At 47.0% G+C, this 22,618-nt stretch overlaps 1 pseudogene; it reads left to right on the forward strand.

Moving 5' to 3' along the window:
- Positions 1 to 22,618, forward strand: part of LOC141157737 (meiotic recombination protein DMC1/LIM15 homolog) — a 195,143-nt pseudogene that overhangs the window by 153,942 nt on the left and 18,583 nt on the right.

Below are 22,618 nucleotides of genomic sequence, written 5' to 3' on the forward strand. Positions count from 1 at the left end.
CACATCTATCTGGTGGGAGTACCGTTGTTCTGTCCCCCGGAAATGGGATGAGTGTAGTGCATGCAACTAACTGAGCTCGGTCCCACACTCCATCCTTACCCGGGAGTGGAATACCACACCTCTGGTTTGAGGTGCAATACCCCTGTAGCAGCCGAGTCCTCGGGGTGCTGCAATACCACCCTCATGGAGTCGGTTTTTAACAGTTTGTGCAGACACATGCACATTTCTGGCCTGCTGGAGGTCATTTTGCAGGGCTCTGGCAGTGCTCCTCCTGTTCCTCCTTGCACAAAGGCAGAGGTAGCGGTCCTGCTGCTGGGTTTTTGCCCTCCTACGGCCCCCTCCACGTCTCCTGGTGTACTAGCCTGTCTCCTGGTAGCGCCTCCAGCCTCTGGACACTACGCTGACAGACACAGCAAACCTTCTTGCCACAGCTTGCATTGATGTGCCATCCTGGATGAGCGGCACTACCTGAGCAACTACTGTGGGTTGTTGAGTCTGTCTCATGCTACCATAGGTGTGAAAGCTCATCCAACATTCAAAGGTGACCAAAACATCAGCCAGAAAGCATTGGTACTGAGATGTGGTCTGTGGTCCCCACCTGCAGAACCACTCCTTTATTGAGGAGTGGTTCTGCAGGTGATAATTGCCAATAATTTCCATCTATTGTCTATTCCATTTGCACAACAGCATGTGAAATTGATTGTCAATCAGTTTTGCTTCCTAAGTGGACAGTTTGATTTCACAGAAGTTTGATTTACTTGGAGTTATATTCTGTTGTTTAAGTGTTCCCTTTATTTTTTTGAGCAGTGTATATGCTAGTTTTCTCGTGACAGTGTACTTCGTGATAGTGGTAAAATTTGTTCAATATGACTTGCGTTTATTTTTGAAAATATTGGAAATTTGGCGAAAATGCTGAAAATGTAGCAATTTTCAAACTTTTAATTCTTATGCCCTTAAACCAGAGTTATGTCACACAAAATAGTTAATAAATAACATTTACCACATGTCTACTTTACGTATGCATCATTTTTTAAACATAATTTTTTTGTTAAGAAGTTAGAAGGGTTAAAAGTTGATCTGCAATTTCTCATTTTTCCAACAAAATTTACAAAACCATTTTTTAGGGACCACATTTGAAGTGACATTAGGGGGCCTATATGACAGAAAATATCCAAAAGTGACACTATTCTAAAAACGGCAACCCTCAAAGTCCTCAAACCACATTCAAGAAGTTTATTAACCCTACAGGTGCTTCACAGGAATTAATGCAACGTGGAAGGAAAAAAAAAATGAACATTTTACTTTTTTTTCACAAAAATTTTCCTTTATCCTCATTTTTTTTTATTTTCACAATGGTAGTAGGAGAAAGTGAACTCCAAAATTTGTTCAATTTCTCCTGAGTACGCATATACCCCATATGGGGAGGAAAACTACTGTTTGGACGCATGGCAGGGCTCGGAAGGGGAGGAGTTCCGTTTGACTTTTTGAATGCAAAAATGGCTGGTATCAGCAGTGGACGCCATCTTGCGTTTGGAGAGCCCCCAATGTGCCTAAACAGTGGAAACCTCTCACAAGTGACCCCATTTAGGAAACTAGACCCCTCAGGGAATTTATCTAGATGGGCAGTGAGTGCCTTGAACCCCGAGGTGCTTCACAAAAGTTTATAACGTTGAGCCGAGAAAATGAAAACTCATATTTTTACCACAAAAACTTTTTTTAGCCTCAATTTTTTGATTTTCGCAAGGGTAATAGGAGAAATTGCACCAATTTGTTGAACAATTTCTCCTGAGTACGTTGATACCCCATATGTGTTGGAAAATTACTGTTTGGGTGCACGGCAGGGCTCGGAAGGGAAGGAGCACTGTTTAACTGTCACGCCAGGTATGAGTGCAACACAGAATCACTCCAGGTGTGAGTGCAACACAAGGGCGAAAGGGAGCCCAAACACTAGGGAAAGGGAGAAGTGGTGACCTCCTAAACTGTACTAGCGTCACCCTGACTTCCCCTAATGTCCCTATATAGCCTCTTTAGCTGTCGCCGATCACGTGCCTTGCCCTACTATCTCTGGCGTAAGGCTATAGCTGGGGAAGGAAGGAGATGAGCACTAGTCAACCTCTGCTAGCACTCTAAAGACAAAAGGGGAAGACAACACAGGGGAATTACAATAGCTTTAGAAGAAACTCCAACAGGGCACACGGCCTCAAGACTCCAAAGAGGACGTGATGCTACTTCAGCCAAGTTCCAAGTAGGAATGAGTATAACTGCCCACCTGGAGAGACCAGATATATATATATATATATATATATATATATATATATATATAATATAATATATATACACACACACCCAGGCCAGAGGGAGGTAGTCGCTGGGTCTGCAATGCAAAACGTGGAGACCTCCTACAAGCCACTTCAGGACGACTGTCTATCACCTCTGACACACCCGTGACAGTACCCCCCCATCTACGTGTGGCTTCTGGACACTCAGGTTCGGGGTTCCCAGGAAAAGAGGTGTGAAAAGAGCAAACCAATTTGGGAGCGTTCACCTCTGACGCTGAAACCCACGTCCTCTCCACTAGACCATAGCCTTTTCAGTGCACCAAGTATTGCAGAGAACGATGTTGGAGACGAGAATCTGCTATCCTTAATCTCGAGCTCCAAATTACCATCAACCATTACTGGGGGCGGTGATAGAGGTGAGGGCTCAAGGGGCTCTACGTACCTTTTGAGTAAGGACCTGTCGAACACATTGTGAATCTTAAAGGCCCGAGGAAGTTCAAGACGAAACGCTGCTGGGTTAATGACGGCGGTAATTTTATAGGGACCAATAAACCTAGGTCCCAGCTTCCAGGAAGGAACTTTCAATCTTATATTCTACACAAAGTCATTCCATTTGGAATCTGTTGCCCATCTACAGAATTCCGAACTGTATGTTTCCAATGACCGAATCCCCTGCTGAAGGTGACGTAGCTTAGACTCAGCCAAGGCGACTCGGTCAGGGTCATCAGAGATAAGGGCAAGAGCTCCAAAAAAAACCTCCACAGATTGGAGACAAACTGTCCTGCGGTAATGAAAACGCCCATGACTGAGGATCGCCCTGCAGTAGAGAGATCACAATATCAACCCGTTGCTCCTCATTACCGGAGGAGTAGGGACGAAGTTTTAAGTACAATTTGCATGCCTCCTTAAACACAAAAAACTTGTCCCTACCTCCTGAAAATCTGTCCGGGAGGGCAATCTTGGTTTCAGACTGGACAGGTCTACCAGCAGAAACCCCTACATTGGCGGCCTGTAACCGGTGATACTGCTGCTGAACCTCATGTGCAGCAGGCCTTCATGGTGGTAAAATAGCTGCTAGGAAACCACTGCTAAGGACAGGCAACAAGCAGAAGAGACTTGTTTGGGCTAAAGAACACAAGGAATGGACATTAGACCAGTGGAAATCTGTGCTTTGGTCTGATGAGTCCAAATTTGAGATCTTTGGTTCCAACCACCGTGTCTATTTGCGACGCAGAAAAGGTGAACGGATGGACTCTACATGCCTGGTTCCCACCGTGAAGCATGGAGGAGGAGGTGTGATGGTGTGGGGGTGCTTTGCTGGTGACACTGTTGGGGATTTATTCAAAATTGAAGGCATACTGAACCCGCATGGTTACCACAGCATCTTGCAGCGGCATGCTATTGCATCCGGTTGGCATTTAGTTGGACCATCATTTATTTTTCAACAGGACAATGACCCCAAACACACCTCCAGGCTATGTAAGGGCTATTTGACCAAGAAGGAGTGGTTTGGGGTGAGCTGGACCGCAGAATGAAGGCAAAAGGTATTGGCACTGTTTGAAAAATCATGTGATGTTTTTCTAATTCGTGTAATTAACAGCACCTGTAACTTACCTGTGGCACTTAACAGGTGTTGGCAATAATTAAATCACACTTGCATTCCAGTTAACATGGATTAAAGTTGACTCAACCTCTGTCCTGTGTCATTGTGTGTACCACATTGAGCATGGAGAAAATAAAGAAGACCAAAGAACTGTCTGATGACTTGAGAAACCAAATTGTGAGGAAGCATGAGCAATCTCAAGGCTACAAGTCCATCTCCAAAGACCTGAATGTTCCTGTGTCTTCCGTGCGCAGTGTCATCAAGAAGTTTAAAGCCCATGGCACTGTGGCTAACCTCCCTAGATGTTGAGGTAAAAGAAAAATTTACGAGAGATTTCAACGCAAGATTGTGCGGATGGTGGATAAAGAACCTCGACTAACATCCAAACAAGTTCAAGCTGCCCTGCAGTCCGAGGGTACAACAGTGTCAACCCGTACTATCCGTCAGCGTCTGAATGAAAAGGGACTGTATGGTAGGATACCCAGGAAGACCTCACTTCTTACCCTGAGAAATAAAAAAGCCAGGCTGGAGTTTGCCAAAACTTACCTGAGAAAGCCTAAAACGTTTTGGAAGAATGTTCTCTGGTCAGATGAGACAAAAGTAGAGCTTTTTGGCAAAAAGCATCAACATAGAGTGTACAGGAAAAAAAAAGAGGCATTCAAAGAAAAGAACACGGTACTTACAGTCAAACATGGCGGAGGTTCCTTGATGTTTTGGGGTTGCTTTGCTGCCTCTGGCACTGGACTGCTTGGCCGTGTGCATGGCATTATGAAGTCTGAAGACCACCAACAAATTTTGCAGCATAATGTAGGGCCCAGTGTGAGAAAGCTGGGTCTCCCTCAGAGGTCATAGGTCTTCCAGCAGGACAATGACCCAAAACACACTTCCAAAAGCACTATAAAATGGTTTGAGAGAAAGCACTGGAGACTTCTAAGGTGGCCAGCAATGAGTCCAGACCTGAATCCCATAGAACACCTGTGGAGAGATCTCAAAATGGTAGTTTGGAGAAGGCACCCTTCAAATATCAGGGACCTGGAGCAGTTTGCCAAAGAAGAATGGTCTACAATTCCAGCAGAGCATTGTAAGAAACTCATTGATGGTTACCGGAAGCGGTTGTTCGCAGTTATTTTGGCTAAAGGTTGTGCAACCAAGTATTAGGCTGAGGGTGCCAATACTTTTGTCTGGCCCATTTTTGGAGTTTTGTGTGAAATGATCAATGATTTGATTTTTGCTTCATTCTCTTTTGTGTTTTTTCCTTGCAAGCAAATTAAATGAAGATAATAATACCAAAGAATTTGTGATTGCAATCATTTTCAGGAAGAAACTGAGTATTATCTGACAGAATTGCAGGGGTGCCAATACTTTTGGCCACCACTGTAAGACATATTTTCAGTTATTTCACACTTTTTTGTTAAGTATATAATTGCATATGTGTTAATTCATAGTTTTGATGCCTTCAGTGTGAATGTACAATTTTCATAGTCAAGAAAATACAGAAAAATCTTTAAATGAGAAGGTGTGTCCAAACTTTTGGTCTGTACTGTATATAAAAAAAATGAAAAAGTAATCCAATAAAATAAAAATACTGTACCCATAAATAAATATTATAAAAAAAAACCCAAAACAATAAAAGTACACATATTTGGTATCACCACGTCCATAACGACCTGACCTATAAAACTGTCCCACTAGTTAACCTATTTAGTGAACATGGTAAAGAAAAAAGGAAGCAAAAAACGATGCTTTATCATACCGCCAAACAAAAAATGGAATAAAATGTAATCAAAAATACGAATGTAAATAAAAATGGTACCGCTGAAAACGTCATCTTATCCCGCAAAAAACAAGCTGCCATATAGCTCCATCAGCCAAAAAGTAAAAGTTATAGCTCTCAGAATAAAGCAATGCAAAAAATTATTTTTTCTATAATATAGTTTTTATTGTATAAAAGCGTCAAAACATAAAAAAACTATATAAATATGGTACCACTGTAAACTTACTGACCCGAAGAATAATGCTGCCTCATCAATTTTACCACACACGGAACGGCATCACGGTTGTGCTAGGGTTAGGGTTGTGCTAGGGTTAGGGTTGTGCTAAGGTTGTGTTGGGGTTAGGATTTTTTCAAATGTAAAGAAAAAAATGACAATATGGCGACTAGTGTTGAGTGCAAGTGCTCACTACTTGAGTTTGCATCGGGTGCTCGGGTATGCACTGAGTATCGCAGATGCTCGAGTGACATGCTCGAGTCTCCGCCCCATATGTTTCGTGGCTGTTATACAACCATAAAAAGACGCGGGGATTGCCTGCCATGCATGGGAAATCCCCGCATGTTGTTTTTTTTTGGGTGTCTAACAACCGTGAAACATGCAGGGCGGAGACTCGAGCATGTCACTCCAGCACCCGCAATACTTGGTGCATACCCGAGTACCCGATGCAAGCTCAAGTAGCGAGTATTTGCTTTCATTCATTTTATTCAATATGATGACCTAATGTTATCAAATTCTGTGTCGTACCTCTGGGTTTAAAATGTTCATTATACCCCTTGATAAAATCCTTGAGAGGTCTAGTTTCCAAAATTGGGTCACTTGTGGGGGGTTTGCACTGTTTAGGCGCATCGGGGGCTCTCCAGATGCAACGTGTCGTCCGCTCTCAATTCCAGCCAATTTTGTGTTCAAAAAGTCAGTGCTCCTTCCCTTCTGAACCCTGCCGTGCGCTTAAACAATAGTTTTTCCCCACATATTGGGTATTGGCGTACTCAGGAGAAATTGCACAATAAATTATATGGTGCAATTTCTCCTGTTACCCCTATGAAAATGCAAAATTGGGGACTGAAAAACATTTTTGTGGGAAAAATGTGAAAATTTTATTATTTTTTTTACGGCTGAATGTGAAGCACCTGGGGGTTCAAGGAGCTCACTACCATCTAGATAAGTTCTCTGAGGGGTCTAGTTTCCAAAATGGTGTCACTTGTGTGGGGTTTCCACTGTTTAAGCACATCAGGTGCTCCCCAAACGCGACTTGGCGTCGGCTAATTATTCAATCAAATTTTACATTCAAAAAGTCAAATGGCGCTCTTTCCGAACTCTGCCGTGCGCCCAAACAGTGGTTTTCTCCCACATGTGGGGTATCGGCTTCCTCAGGAGATATTGCTCAACAAATTTGGGGTCCATTTTTTTCCTGTTACCCTTGCAAAAGTAAAAAAATTGGGTCAAAAATAACATTTTTTTGTGAAAATTTTTTCTCCTTCCCCCATGATGGCACCATGGAGAGAAAGGGAATCCGCCCTTAAAGAACAGTAAACCTACAGATAAAAAGGGCGGTACCTCTCTCCCTCATCAGTTGGTTTCCTGTCCTTGACGGGGACCTACAGCTTTCTAAGAAGAAAGAAGAATCATGAAATGACATACCAGCCCCAGCCAGTCTGGCTCAGGCAGCGGGGGTTCCCTGCCTCAGCTGGCACGGTGTCCTGAAGCGCCACCACTGAGGTCAGTGGGCCTCCAGGGTGGCAGGGAGACGCGGCGCAGAAGAAGGCTGAAGCCGCTGCGTTCTCTGGTGGTGTTGGGTGCCCAGGGCGGTGAGTAGGCCTGGGACTTCTGGGTCCCATTACGCAGAAGCGCGCTCGCCGAGCGCCTCCCCGTGACGCGTGCCCTGATGCACCACTGGGGAGTTGGCGTGACTGGGCGCGCGCTTGCTGGGCGCCTCCCCCTGACACTAGCCGCAAGGCTGGGTGCGCACATCGGACGTGCCGCGTGCCGCGGTGCATCTCTGGGAGCGGCGCATCTGAACGCAGGCACGGGATCCCTGGACACATTGCACCCACCGCCCAACCTGGAGAATAGCAGCAGGAGGGCGTCCCCCATACTGGAGAGGTGCGCGCCCATATCCCCCAGGGGGAGGGTGCAGCACACAAAGGCCCCACGGCTGGCTGATGGGAAATTCAAGCCAGGTGAGGAGGGGTGGAGCCCTATAGGGGTTTAAATACTGGGGTTAAGCACTGGGAAAGTTCTTCCTTAACACACTCTGGCACTATCTATGAGCGAGCAGGAGCTAGAGGAGGTGCAGTCCCTGCATCCCCACTCACCTCCACCACCGCAACAAGGGAAGCGTGCCAAAGGAACCCCCAGTGACCCTTCACTCCAGCACGGCCAAGGTAACAGCGGAAGCGGGCGTTCCGGCAGGTCTTCGCAACGCGGCAAGGACTCCAGTGGGGCATCAACCTCGAGGAAAAACCCATCTACAGGAACGAGTTCCTCTCCAAATCCGGCACTCCCTCTTACAGCAGGATGGTAAGTGATCTTTGTGAAAGCTCACTTTACAATTTGGGCCCCTTCTTTTTCCTCTCTCATCAGGGCGGGAAGAGTACGGGCAAGTCCAAACACACATGGGAGAAGAGACTATACAGCTCTTGTAATGAACAGACAATTTGCGAGGAGACCCCTAAGTTCGCCTCAGAGCTCAGATCCTTGATTAAATCCCAGGTAGAAAATACTTTCAAGTCCCTGCAGAAGGGGGGGGGGTGGGAAACAGGAGAAAACCCGCAATCTGTCCCCGGTATCAGGATCTAGCAGTTTGGATGGAGAGGGGGTAGACACAGATTCGTCCTTCTTATCTTTATCCTCATCATCTTCCGGGGGTGGAGGGGGACGTAGCTGTTTTCCTATAGAGGGTACAGGCAATTTAATTAAAGCAGTTAGGTCCACCATGGGGTTGGTAGATCCTCGCCCCAAGAGATCGGTCCAGGACATGATGTTCAGTGGCCTTGAACAAAAGAAAAGAAGATCTTTCCCTCTCAATGATAAAGTCCACTCCCTGATTAAAAGAGAATGGAAAAAGACGGAAAGAAAGGGCCTGTTGTCCCCAAAGAGGAAATACCCTTTTGAGGACCCGCTATGTTCATTCTGGGGAAAAGCAGCAAAATTAGATGTGGCAAAAGCTAAAGCCTCTAAAAAATTTTCCCTGCCGTTTGAGGACATGGGGGTACTAAAAGACCCAATGGATAAGGAGGTCGCAGGGGGAGGGTTAAAACCCGCAGTTGCAGACACATATACAGCCAGATCATTAATGGTCTGGCTAGACCAACTAGAGGCACAACTTAAAAACAAAACATCCAGGGATAACTTATTAGGCTCCATCCCAGTAATGAAGGGCGCAGCAGCATTTTTGGCTGATGCGTCAGCTGACTCTGTTAGGCTGGCAGCCAGAGCAGCGGGCTTCTCTAATGCAGCCAGATGGGCCCGATGGCTTAAATGCCACCAAACAAAATTAAAGCTGTGTTCCATTCCTTGCGAGGGTGAGTTCCTATTTGGACCTACTCCCTACTCTTGATGATATTCTCAACAAGGCTGGGGATAACAAGAAACGTTTCCCTGTCCTCTCCAGTACTTCATACAGGGAAGCCCTTTCGGAGCAGAAAATTTATACGCTGGAAACCCCCCAAAGACCAGGATAGGTAGGAGGATAGGAAGAAAAAAACTAAAGGATTTATGTTTAACAGACCCCCCCCCCTTCCCCCCAGTGACAACACAGAAAACCCACCCAATAAGGATCAGCCCCAGGTGTGGGGGAGACTTCTTCTTTTCCTCCCAGACTGGGAAAAGATATCAAACAGCTCTTGGATTTTAGACCTGATAAAAACAGGTCTAAAATTTCAGTTTCACTCCATTCCCAGACCAAACTTTGTCATAACCCCCAAGAGGTCATCAGAAGTAGAAAAATCAGCACTAGAACAAGAAATCCTAGGTCTAATAGAAAGAGCCGTCCTTCAAGAAGTCTCTGCCCAGGAGAAAGGCGAAGAATTCTACTCCCCTCTGTTCCTAAGGAAAAAACTGGACGGGACTTTCAGAACAATTGTAAACCTGAAGAAATTGAACACATTTCTGAAGGTTCAAACCTTCAAGATGGAGTCAAAATCGTCAGTAAAACTGTTATTCCCAGGCTGTTTTATGGCTATCCTGGATCTGAAGGATGCCTATTATCACGTCCCCATGCACAGAAATTACCTGAAATTCCTAAGGGTAGCAATATCGATAAAGGGAATAGTCAAACACTACCAGTATACGGCCCTCCCATTCGGTCTAGCTATAGCCCCAAGGGTTTTCACAAAAATAGTGGCGGAGGTAATAGCCCATCTAAGGGAGCAAAACATTCTGATTACCCCTTACCTGGATGATTTGCTGAGGCAACTCTTTCAATCATTGCAAGGACCAACTGGCAAGGGTCATAGATTCCTTGACAAATTTGGGCTGGCTTCTCAACCTAAAAAAGTCCAAGTTGGAGCTGGACCAAGTACAAGAGTATCTAGGCATTTTATTAGATTCGAGGAATCAGGAGTGCCGTCTCCCGGCAGGGAATATTCAGAAAATGATAGCTCGGATATCTCAAGTAAAGGACCACCCCTCTATGACTCTGCGAAAAGCAATGTGAATACACCCATCAGCTGTCGTTCCATAAAGGGAGATGGAAAACGAAGGAACAAAATAAAAATAAATATAAAAAGTACCCCCATGTAGAAAATAGCCCGTAATAACCTCTGTCAACGGAGGTAGTGAATCACCTGACGTGCGGTGGCGTAGAAGGAGTGAGGTGTGTCTACCTGTTTGTGTATCTCCTTTATCTGTGCCACAGCCTTTGCACTACATCGCGGTGTTTTCTTTAGGTCCTATTACTACACATTAAGTCTCTATGTCACTACATGATATATGTCAGATAACCTGTTCCTTGTACCATTCCTCCGTTGTCGGAGGTTATTACGGGCTATTTTCTACATGGGGGTACTTTTTATATTTATTTTTATTTTGTTTCTTCGTTTTCCATCTCCCTTTATGGAACGACAGCTGATGGGTGTATTCTCATTAGAGATTTTAATGTTATATATATATTTATATTGTTCTTACCTAATGTGAACGCTTACTTATTAGTAAGTAATATTCCTTTCATGTATTTACTCCATTTGACTGATACATTTGACTATTCTGTATATTGATTATTTATACATCTCTACACTACATTATTTGTAATACGTGTCTTAATACATGTTTTTTGTACTCACTTTTTATATTGGTGACACTCATTGATAAAGTTTTGTTGAAGGTTTTTGCACACGGCCTCAGGTGCAAAGGTTATGTTGTTTTTTTTTTGTTTTTTTTCTGCTCTTCCTTTTTGAACACAACTTTTTTTTTTCACTTTATGTCTGTATATAAATGGAGTGTTTCAGTGCATGCATTGATATATCTGTTGGTGCCCTGATGAAGGGGTGTGGAACACCCAGAAACGCGTAGGCATTTACCAATAAACAAGGATTTTATTATATGTTCCTGATTTGAGGATTTTTCAGCGGCGCGGATGTATATCTCTACCTTCACCGCCTTTGGATTTATTCTGGTCCTGTGGGACACCTATTGGAGATCCGCTGCAGCTGCCTTTTATATGTTATGGTAGTTGTGTCCTCACACAACCTAACCAGGTGAGAACCACCTTTTTACTATTATTCCCTATGTCTACAGGTGTAACCCTATTGGGCTTGCGCTCTCTCTCTCTTTGTATTCCCTCTACATTCTTTAAACACTACCGGCTGAATCTAGCACCTTCTTCAGACCTTACTTTTGGTAGAAGGGTTCTGGAAGTGGTGGTGCCTCCCTAAACGACACCTCTCTGCAATTCTCTCTATGGTGCCCTCATGGGGGAAGGAGAAAGACGTAGTTACTTACCGGTAATGGGATTTCTCGTACATTCCCTCCCTTCATGCATGGGTGTACACACTTATCTGTTACTTATATGTAGTCAGAGGTGTGCCTGGTAAACTCCTTAAAAATTTTACATTTTGTTACTAACCTGGGGTCCTCTCTGTGCTCTGTAAACAACTGATGAGGGAGAGAGGTACCGCCCTTTTAATCTGTAGGTTTCCTGTCCTTGAAGGGCAGATCCCATCTCTCTCCGTGGTGCCGTCATGGGCTCTGAGAAATGCCGTTATCGGTAAGTGACTACGTATTATTTTTTTTCCACATTACAAAAATTCCTGTGAAGCACCTGAAGGGTTAATAAACTTCTCGATTGTGGTATGAGCACCTTGAGGGGTGCAGTTTTTAGAATGGTGTCACTTTTGGGTATTTTCTGTCTTAAAGGCCCCTCAAAGTCTCTTCAAATGTGACGTGGTCCCTAAAAAAATGAGAAATCGCTAGTCAACTTTTAACCCTTATAACTTACTAACAATAAAAACTTTTGGTTCCAAAAATGTGCTGATGTAACGTAAACCTGTGGGAAATGTTATTTATTAACTATTTTGTGTGACATATCTCTAATTTAACGACATGAAAATTGCAAAATTTTCACAATTTTCACCAAATTGCCGTTTTTTTTTCACAAATAAACACAAGTCATATCGAAGAAAGTTTACCACTATCGTGAAGTACAATATGTCACAAAAAAGCAATCTCAGAATCAGTGGGATCCGTTGAAGCGTTCCAGAGTTATTACTTCATAAAGTGACAGTGGTCAGAATTGTAAGAATTGGCCTGGTCATTAATGTGCAAACCACCCTCGGGGGTAAAGGGGTTAAGCCCATGTTGATTATATAACTGCATCTTGAATATCTTTTTGTAACCAACTGAAATGCCAAGACTTGTGTCACTGTCCAAATAATTCTGGACCTAACTGAATGTACACTATGATGGCAATAAAACACTAAATTGCTAAGAGCTAAGCAACAGCTGGTATATTTTCTTAAATCATTGTTTTTATCATAGGTGAACATCAGATGGAGTTTATGGATTATGTGGCTGCTAAATTTCATGAAGAAGCTGGTATTTTTAAGCTTTTGGTAAACAAAAAGATTACAAATAAGTATCTGTCTAATCTATTTATCTATGAAATCTATCTGTCTGGTAGGGTCCCAAAAATAGGTTGCCACGCAGTCGAAAGGTGGCTGTTTCCATTAATAGTTTAAAAATTCACTAAAAACTTATTGTTATGGCCACATGTTATACTGAGTCATTTTTGTAGTGCAAATGATTGATTTCTATCTACTACTTAGCTCGCAACAGCTTCAGTAAAAAAGCATACATTGATTTATCAATGTTGAACACAACTCAATGATTAGCAGCATTAGAAACCCCTTAGGGTATGGGCCCAAGATCAGGCTGTATCAGCATTTTGGATGCATCGTATTTTCGCTGCGTCCGATCGCGCAGATAAATCCGCATGTGTTCATTGAACACATGCGGAGTTACCTTATCCTGTACATTCTATTGTGGAAATTTCTGTTGCTGAGACTAGCATTTCCACAACAGAAATTGACATGCTGTGGCTTGTAAATCCACGCCGCGGGTGAGTTAACGCGGCATCAAATAGAAGCACTGTGGGCACGGGATTTATAGAAATCCCATCCACTGTGCTTCTACTCTAGAACGCAGCATTTTGGACGCAGCGCAGGTGAGCTGCATCCAAAACGCTGCTATTACGGATCCTGGGTGCGCAGCCTTATTCACACATTGCAATAGAAAAAAATGTAACCCCTTTTTGACTAAACTCATTTTTGATTTTGTGCTTTTCTTTGAGGTAGGGAATGTGTAAAATTAGATAAATGATGATGCTGCAAACATATCAGAGGTGGTAGATGAACAGGATTCAAGAGGGTTGAACCTTTTAGAAAGTGACAAACTCTGTTACCTCAGAGCCAAAAAGTTGGGTCCCTTCTACTCGGGATGGAAATCCCAGAGTGGGGATTGAATATCATTTTTACTGTCTGAACCTGTGAGGCTTTGTCATTCTATAATGTTGAGTGTTTCTTTAAGGTTGAGGTCAGATGGCCGTTAGGGTTATCCAAGAGAATCAGGCCATTTATGCAAATGACACTTGGTGATCAGAGTGTCAGCATTGTGTGATCCGATACGAGAGAGAATCGGAGCAATCTGTGAGGAGAAGTGACGCGCCCCCTGGGCCGTGTGTGCACGCATGGGGGTTACCCGGAGCCGGGTCTCTGGGGGTTGTAGTCTCCGTGGCGGCGACCCGGTCCCGTGGCTCAGGGTGGTCAAACCAGTGGCAGTCTTTTATATGTTTTAGGTTAATGTCCGACTACGCCACCCGTGGATTGCGGTCAGGGTGTACCGCAGCTGCGAGGCAGACTGCTGAGGCTGGTGTTGTGTGCGCAGCAGAGAATGGGACAACTCCCCATGGAAGGAGTATAGCCTCAGCGCAGTGAGTGTGGATGATGGGAGTGATGGTGCACGGGTGTAGCGTCTGTCTGCACTCTTCCTGGCTACCTTGCTGTAAGCGAGTGGAAGTAGCCCACGTCCCTGAGCGTACCGTGTAGTGCTCACCCGTATGGCTGGTGACTTGGGGCCTTCTGATAGCCTCTGCTCCTCGATGGCGGTGCTGGTCCCATGCTCGTGACTGAGCCTCCGGGCTTCTATGGCCAGAGGACCTGGAATCCCCTGCCGACTGGTTTCTGCTGCTGGACTTAGAGATCCTCACAGCCTCGGACTCCGTTGTCCGGTAGTAGTGTCTTCAGCCAGGACGAGCTATATCTGCTTCCAGTCCCTGGCACTCAGCTCCTGCTCCTACAGAGTTCCTAGCTGTTGCTTTCCCTGTGTCTGCAACTTCACTCTCTACTCTCTCTGGAGCTTCACTTTCTCCTCTAACCCCGCCCGAGATCCAGTTTATATAGGGCAGGTTCCTCCCCTATCTGGTCTGGGACAGGAGGTGTTGCATGTTCAAGGGCTCCTGACCAGGGAACCTCCCACTTGCTCTCAGACGTGATATTTCTATCACTGTGGCAACCAGACCCCTCTGGTGCCACATTCCCCCCTAGTGAAATTTAGTACTCTGGGACTAAACACATTTTTGAAACATAATATAACAGGGTATAAACAATAATACAACAACATATGTACAAGAAGTTTAGTCTTTAGAGGTCACGGCGCGTCCGTAACCGGGTGTCCATGTCACCCAACGAGGTGAAGTCTTGCACGGTTCGGGGACCTGTCCAAAGCAAACCCCAAATGTTGGCCCTGGGCGTGGCTGCAAGGTGAAGCGAACTACTTTGGACCACATGGGGCCACGCCAGACAGGTTTTTCTTCCGTGGCCGTCTTCGCAAGAGGCACCAAGTGCAACTATTTACAATGTAGTTCCGGTTATTCAGCGTCCATAACCTGACAGTCCAAATAAACCTGCAGGGTAACTAGAGGAACATAATTAATAAACAGGCAACAAAAACATAAACCATTTTCAGCATTTGCAATTTACAGGTTAATCCACATTCTAGATTCTCCAGCGAGCGGGCATCTGTCCTCTAGTGCTCCTGGTGGACCTACGTAACCCACTATCTGGCTCTGCACTACAGGGTGTAGGAGGTGTTGCGGGTAGGCCTGGCAGCTTCCTGCGTACTCTTTGGCTTACTAGGGGCACGACAGGCTCACTACTAGCAGAGGGTTGATTCTCCTGAGCTGCTGGTATGGATTCTTCTGCCTCCTGGGCCGGCTGCTCTTCCGACACTCCCTGTTCTTCTGTAGGCCCTTGAGGGGCTGGCTGGAGAAAGGTGAGGACAGGTACCACGACTGAGCTGTTGATCTGAGTCCAGGATCGGGGAAAGTCTCCGAGTACGGTACTGATCATTTCTTCCCTTTCCTCTGCGGGTTGAGAGTTCTCTTAATCTTCATCAGTGCTTTGCAACTGCTCGGGACACTTTTTCAGGTGGTCTCTGGAGACAATGGCCGTGGTTTCTCCTCCATCCTTACTGATTATACAGATTTTTGGATTCTCATGGCGTGAAGGCAGTACGGTGTACGGTTCTTTCTCCCACTGATCATCCAACTTATGGAGCCGCCTCTTTCTCTTCAAGACCTGCTCTCCAGGTACCAGGGGAACAGCGGGAGCATGCTGGTTATAAGTCTTCTCTTGCCTTTCTCTTGCTTGATACAGACTTCGCTCGACGCTCTCTTGAACTTTCCGGTACTACTGCTGCCGTTCTGTATCCCAGTCTGCCTCTGGCGAGGTGTCCTCTGGTGTCAGGACTCCCATATCCAGGTCAATAGGCAGCTTACCAGGTCTTGCTCTCATTAGGTAAGCCAGGGTACAGTTGGTGGAACTTACTGGGATGTGGTTATACAGGTCCACCAGATCAGGCAGTTTCCCAGGCCACAGATTACGTTCTTCCAGGGGCAACGTTTTTAGCAAGTCTATCACCACCTGGTTCATTTTTTCACATAGTCCGTTGATCTGAGGGTGATAGGGCGTTGTTCTTATCTTCCTGCAGCCATACAGGTTGCAGAACTCCTGGAAGACCTCCGCTTCGAAGGCTGGTCCTTGGTCCGTCAACACTTGCTCCGGATACCCGTGTGGATGGCAGAAGTGCAGCTGGAAGGCTCTGGCTGCTGTTTGAGCTGTCAAGTCTTTGACAGGGACCACCACCAGGAACCGGGAGTAGTGATCTACGATGGTGAGGGCGTAGATGTACCCAGATCTGCTCGGAGCCAGTTTCACATGGTCCAGAGCTACCAGCTCCAGAGGCTGCCTGGTGATGTTGGGCTGCAGAGGAGTCTTCTGGCTGGCACGGTCCTTCCTTTTTAGGTTGCACGGGCCACAGTCTCTGCACCATCTCTCGATGGCTCCTCTCATGCCTACCTAGAAGAACCGTCCACGCAACAGGAACTCCAGCTTCTTCCATCCGAAGTGCCCTGCCCCGTCGTGGTATGCCTCCAGAACCATAGCCGCGTCTCGTCTCGGGACAACTACCTGCTAGGTCAGCTCATGTGTTCGGGAGTTGACCACTCTCTGGCACAGCTTCTCTTTGTAAAGAAACAGCTTACTTTTCGCTTTCCACAGTTGCTTGGTCTCCTCCGGAGCGTCTGGGTCAAGGCGGGCATCAGCCTGTGTCAGCATTTCCTTCACCAGACGGACTGCGGGGTCACTGTCTTGCGTCTCCGCCCAGCCGTAGTGGGGTAAGGGATTGAACGTAGCAGAGTGCCTGTCCCTTACACGGTGGGAATACTGGGTAATCCCATGACGGTGGAACGCCGGGAGTTCGATCTCTTCTAGTTCTTCTAGATCTTCTCCTCTGTCCAGTAAGTTTGGCATCCTGGACAGGACATCCGCGTTGGCATTTGAGCGTCCCGCCCGGTATTTGATGGTGAATTCATAGTTGGACAGGCGGGCCATCTATCTCTGCTCCAGGGCACCAAGTTTTGCAGTGTCCAGGTGTGTCAACGGGTTGTTATCCGTGTACACGGTGAACTTGGAAGAGGCAAGGTAATGCTTGAAACGTTCGGTCACTGCCCACACCACTGCCAGGAACTCTAGCTTGAAGGAGCTATAATTCTCAGGGTTCCTTTCTGTGGGCCTTAGTTTCCGGCTGGCGTAAGCGATTACCCGTTCTCTCCCCTGCTGAATCTGGGACAGTATGGCTCCTAGCCCGATGTTGCTTGCGTCCATGTGGAGGATAAAGGGTTGGCCGTAGTCAGGGTACGCCAGGACTTCATCCCCCGTGAGGGCCATCTTCAGCTGGCGGAAGGACTCCTCTTCCAGCTTTTCCCACCTGAAGGGTGGCTTCTGGGTTTTGGCCTTCCTGGACTGGCCTATCAGGAGGTCCTGCATAGGAGCTGCCATTCTGGTGAAACCGGGAATGAATCTTCGGTAGTAGCCTACCAACCCGAGGAACTGCCGCACTTCCTTTACGCTGGAGGGTCTTGGCCAGTCCTTAATCACAGTGATCTTATCGGGGTCGGGAGCCACTCCGTCAGCACTCACCACGTGTCCCAGATACTGTACTTTTGGTTTCAGTAGATGAGACTTGTAGGGTTTCACCTTTAGGCCGTAGCTTGCCAGGACGTCAAACACTTCTGCCAGGTGTTTCAGATGGTCCTCGTAGGTCTTGGAATAAACGATGACATCATCCAGGTATAACAGGACCGCCTCGAAATTCCGGTGTCCCAGACAGCATTCCATCAACCGCTGGAAGGTCCCCGGTGCGTTGGAGAGCCCGAACGGCATACAGTTGAATTCACTGAGACCCATCGGGGTGGTAAACGCGGTCTTCTCCTTGTCCGCCTCTGCTACAGGAACCTGCCAGTACCCGCTAGTAAGATCCAAAGTGGAGAAGAAGTTAGCAGATTTTAATGCAGCTAAAGATTCTTCTATCCTAGGTAACGGGTACGCATCTTTGTGTGTGATTCGGTTGACCTTTCTGTAGTCTACACACATTCTCATGGTGTTGTCTTTCTTTTTCACTAGAACTAGTGGAGCTGCCCATGGGCTACAGCTGTCCCTGATTACCCCAGCCTCCTTCATGTCTCGCAACATCCCCTTTGCATGCTGATAGTGTGCAGGGGGTACAGGTCGGTATCTTTCTTTTATGGGTGGATGGTCTCCTGTGGGGATGTGATGTTCTACCCCCTTTACTCGCCCGAAGTCTAGCAGGTGTTTACTAAAGACTCTTTTGTACTCCTGAACCACCCGGTAGACTCCCTGTTTTTGGTGTGATGGAGTGGAGTCAGTACCCAAATGCAGCTGCTGACACCAGTCCTCCATATGTTTCTTAGAGCCGTTACCTTCCTCTGATTGAGACGGAGGTAAGAGTTCTACGGCCTTTACAGAATTTTGGTTTATGGTGAACAATTTGGCTAGCGTGGCATACCGGGGCAGGTATACTTCTCTCTCCCCGATATTTAAGATGCGGACAGGCACCCCCCCATGGCGTACATCGAGCACCCCCCGTGCTGTCAAAATGGTGGGCCTACTGTCCAAGTAGACGGGTTCGACCATTGCTTGGTAGTCTCTACCTCTTAGACCAATAGCTGCCCGGCACCATATCATCATCTCACTTTTCGGGGGCATGGCAATAAGGAACGGGTCACACATTCTCATGCTACCAATCTCACCACCAGATAGTTCCACCTGTTGCCGTTTCATCAACGCCCGGATCTCCTTTTGTAGGACACGCTGCTGGCTGGAACTGACGTTCATGGCAACCTGCTGTAAAATGAGAATTATCTCTGCAAGACAATTTTCAATCACGTTAGTACCCAAGCTTATTTTAGGGTGACTCTCACGACGGTCAATGTCCACAATAATCAGTCCTTGTGCCGCCAGTTCAACTTTACCGATTTTAATGGTCACCTCTTTGAATCCCACCTGCGGCACGGGCTGACCATTGCTGGCGATGATACTCAGGTCGTCATCTGGGTAGCGGGTTATGTCCGAGTCATTCCAGTACCGCTTAAAGAGCACATAAGGGATGGTAGTCACCTGTGACCCGGTGTCTAGTAGGGCAATCATAAGAATGCCATCCAGTACCACAGGCAAGACTGGACGTCCCCCTACGTATTTATCACGCCAGTTCGATGGGCCTGATGATCTTATACATGGGGGTTGGCCCTCTGCCCCAGGTTGTGCCCGTTTAAATGACAGTACCTTGCCATATGTCCTGGTTGATTGCAGCGGCGGCTGATGGGTTGCCCGTCCTCGTTGTATTGGTCGCTGGGTCTTCCTCTGGACGATGGGATCCTCCTCTGTCGGCACCACGGGACGTCCTCCGGTCCGGATGCCAGCTGGATCTTTCCTGGAGGAGAGACCTGTAAAGACTGCACATTTCTGGTTAGCGCGGCAACGCTTTTGGTTAGCTCTTGGACCTGATGGTGCAGGTCTGTAGCCGGGTTGTTGTCCAAAGCCTGCGCATCAGCTCCCACAGGCCCTGCAGACAAGGGCGCTGCCTCCTTGGGATAAGTGATAGCGGGGCGCCTTTGGGTTACAGTGCCACCCGGTGCCGGTTCTCGGAGCACCCGGATGGCTCTGTCCTTGAACTGTGCAAAATCTAAATCAGGGTCCTGTAGGGCCATTGCCCGCAACTGGGTTTGGTGGGCATTGGACAGTAGACCCTCTATGAATTGTTCAGTCAACAGCTTATCTTCATTCCGCACGCTGTCAGGGTCTGCCTGCTTAATGACTCTCAGGGCCTCCTGCAAGTTCAAAGCATAGTCCCTTATACTTTCTTGTGCCCGTTGCTTGCACCCGTAAAATCTTAGTTTAAACTCTGCTGAGGTGCGGGTATCAAAAGTGTCCTTTAGACGGGCCAGTATTTCTCTGACAGTCCCCTTCTCCCGTGGTGGCCAGGACTTAACCTCCCTTTGGGCTGCTCCGATTAACTGGCCCACCAAGATGCTCACTTTTTGCTCTTCTGTCAGGGGGTATACTTGGAAGAGGCTGTTTAGCCTTTCCTTAAAGTCACTTAGGGTGTGTGACTCCCCTGAGTACTGGGGTAGCCATGCCGCTCCGGGGATATATGGCATCGTGAACGGCATCACTGCGGCAGCAGCCGCGCTGGCGGTGGGAGCTCCCTCCATTCCTGGTATCTTCCGCCCCCCTAGTTAACCGTGGCCTACCTCTTGTTGCTCTTCCTCCGTCGGCCGCGGCTCCGCAAGTGATCGTCGGGGTTGAGGACCTTGCGTCGCGTGCTGATGACGTCGGCGTCCGCTGTGCTCCTTCCAGGACCTTGCGCAGCGTCCGTGCGTAAGGCGGGGCTTCAGCTCTCGCGCGCTTTCGTTGTCCATGCCCCTCTTCTTCCCGCGCGGCATCCCGAAGATGGCGCCTAATGGCGGGAAAACGACTGCGGATGGCGGGAAAACGGCTGCGGATGGCTGGAAACTTCACCACGGCAGGTATGACAGTCTTTTGAAGGCACGCAGTACCCGGTGGTTGCGGGCACAAAATCCTGCCGACTACGCCAAAGTTGACGCGCCCCCTGGGCCGTGTGTGCACGCATGGGGGTTACCCGGAGCTGGGTCTCTAGGGGCTGTAGTCTCCGTGGCGGCGACCCGGTCAAACCAGTGGCAGTCTTTTATATGTTTTAGGTTAATGTCCGACTACGCCACCCGTGAATTGCGGTCAGGGTGTACCGCCGCTGCGAGGCAGACCGCTGAGGCTGGTGTTGTGTGTGCAGCAGAGAATGGGACAACTCACCACGGGAGGAGTATAGCCTCAGGGCAGTGAGTGTGGATGACGGGAGTGATGGTGCACGGGTGTAGCTGGAACGACTCAGAGTCTTTGCAGTGCAGTACAGGGTCTTTACTGATGATGATAAGGCGGACCCTCCCGGGAGTACTGGCTAGCATAAGAGGCCGGGTCAGTCTGTGAACAAACAGGAGTTCCCCTGGCCAGGTGGAGTTGTAGGCCTCCCCGTCTGTCTGCACTCTTCCTGGCTACCTTGCTGTAAGCGAGTGGAAGTAGCCCACGTCCCTGAGCGTACCGTGTAGTGCTCACCCGTATGGCTGGTGACTTGGGGCCTTCTGATATCCTCCGCTCCTCGATGGCGGTGCTGGTCCCTTGCTCGTGACTGAGCCTCCGGGCTTCTATGGCCAGAGGACCTGGAATCCCCTGCCAGCTGGTTTCTGCTGCTGGACTTAGAGATCCTCACAGCCTCGGACTCCGTTGTCCGGTAGTAGTGTCTTCAGCCAGGACGAGCTATATCTGCTTCCAGTCCCTGGCACTCAGCTCCTGCTCCTACAGAGTTCCTAGCTGTTGCTTTCCCTGTGTCTGCAATTTCACTCTCTACTCTCTCTGGAACTTCACTTTCTCCTCTACCCCCGCCCCAGATCCAGTTTATATATGGCAGATTCCTCCCCTATCTGGTCTGGGACAGGAGGTGTTGCATGTTCAAGGGCTCCTGACCAGGGAACCTCCCACTTGCTCTCAGACGTGATATTTTTATCACTGTGGCAACCAGACCCCTGGGGTGCCACAGAAGATGGAGAACAAAATTTCTCCATCCTCTCCATTATCAGTGCTCGGAAATCGGACTGCATCCATAACAAGGAAAGGTAGAGGGCACCACCATAAATAAAGTCGGGATCTACTTATCACATACCCAGTGCAGAACATGGAAAAAGCAAAGAAAAAGAAGGTATGCAAAGACAAGGATCACCTGACTAAAATATATATTTATTTATTAAATGACACCCAAGGCCAAAACAAAGACATATTAAAAAACACTTAAAAAGTAAAAATGGCCATAACAGTATAACAAAGCAAAAAACAACACCTGTTCACACCTATTTCTTGTTTTGGAAGTGCCGTCAGTTTTTTCTGTTTCTATGTATAAACTTTGACTGAGCACTCCGCTTCTATGTCACAGGCGATTTTAATTGCAGCAGGATCTTATTATCCCGCACACAAGCAGACATAGTCACTTAGAGATGAGTTTACATTGATAGGGTCCTGGTATTTTTGAGAAACGCCTTACCGTGGCTACCAGGTACACATGAATTGGCCAATTTATGCACTAAGATTTCTCACTTATTTCTATTTTCCCAAAGCAGTAATGCTATTCATATTTCTTATATTTCATGTTTGTATACTTAGCTTCCCAGTGTGCTGCTTTGTTTGTTAATTAATAACAGTATAACGGACCACAACACTATAGTGTTGAAGTCTAATCCACCCGTCTGTAAGATGGTACATAAGGTACCAATGATCAGTAAGCCAAATGTTATGGCCATTTGTGCTTTTTTTTAAGTATTTTTAATATGTCTTTGTTCTGGCTTGTGTGTCATTTAATAAATAAATATATATTTTAGTCAGGTTATCCTTGTCTTTGTACACCTTCTTTTTGCTTGTTTTTTCCATAATCGGACTGCATCCGAATCAGATATCATTTCAGTGTAGTCTGATGGTTTCCATGCACTCATTGCCTTGCAGCGCCAAGTGTGATCCAAATATCGCTTCAAACTTGGACAAGCTGCAATTTTTTTC

The sequence above is a fragment of the Phyllobates terribilis genome, unplaced genomic scaffold, assembly GCF_046119375.1.
Source record: "Phyllobates terribilis strain yellow unplaced genomic scaffold, ASM4611937v1 Scaffold_8__6_contigs__length_399053987, whole genome shotgun sequence".
Classification (NCBI taxonomy): domain Eukaryota; kingdom Metazoa; phylum Chordata; class Amphibia; order Anura; family Dendrobatidae; genus Phyllobates; species Phyllobates terribilis.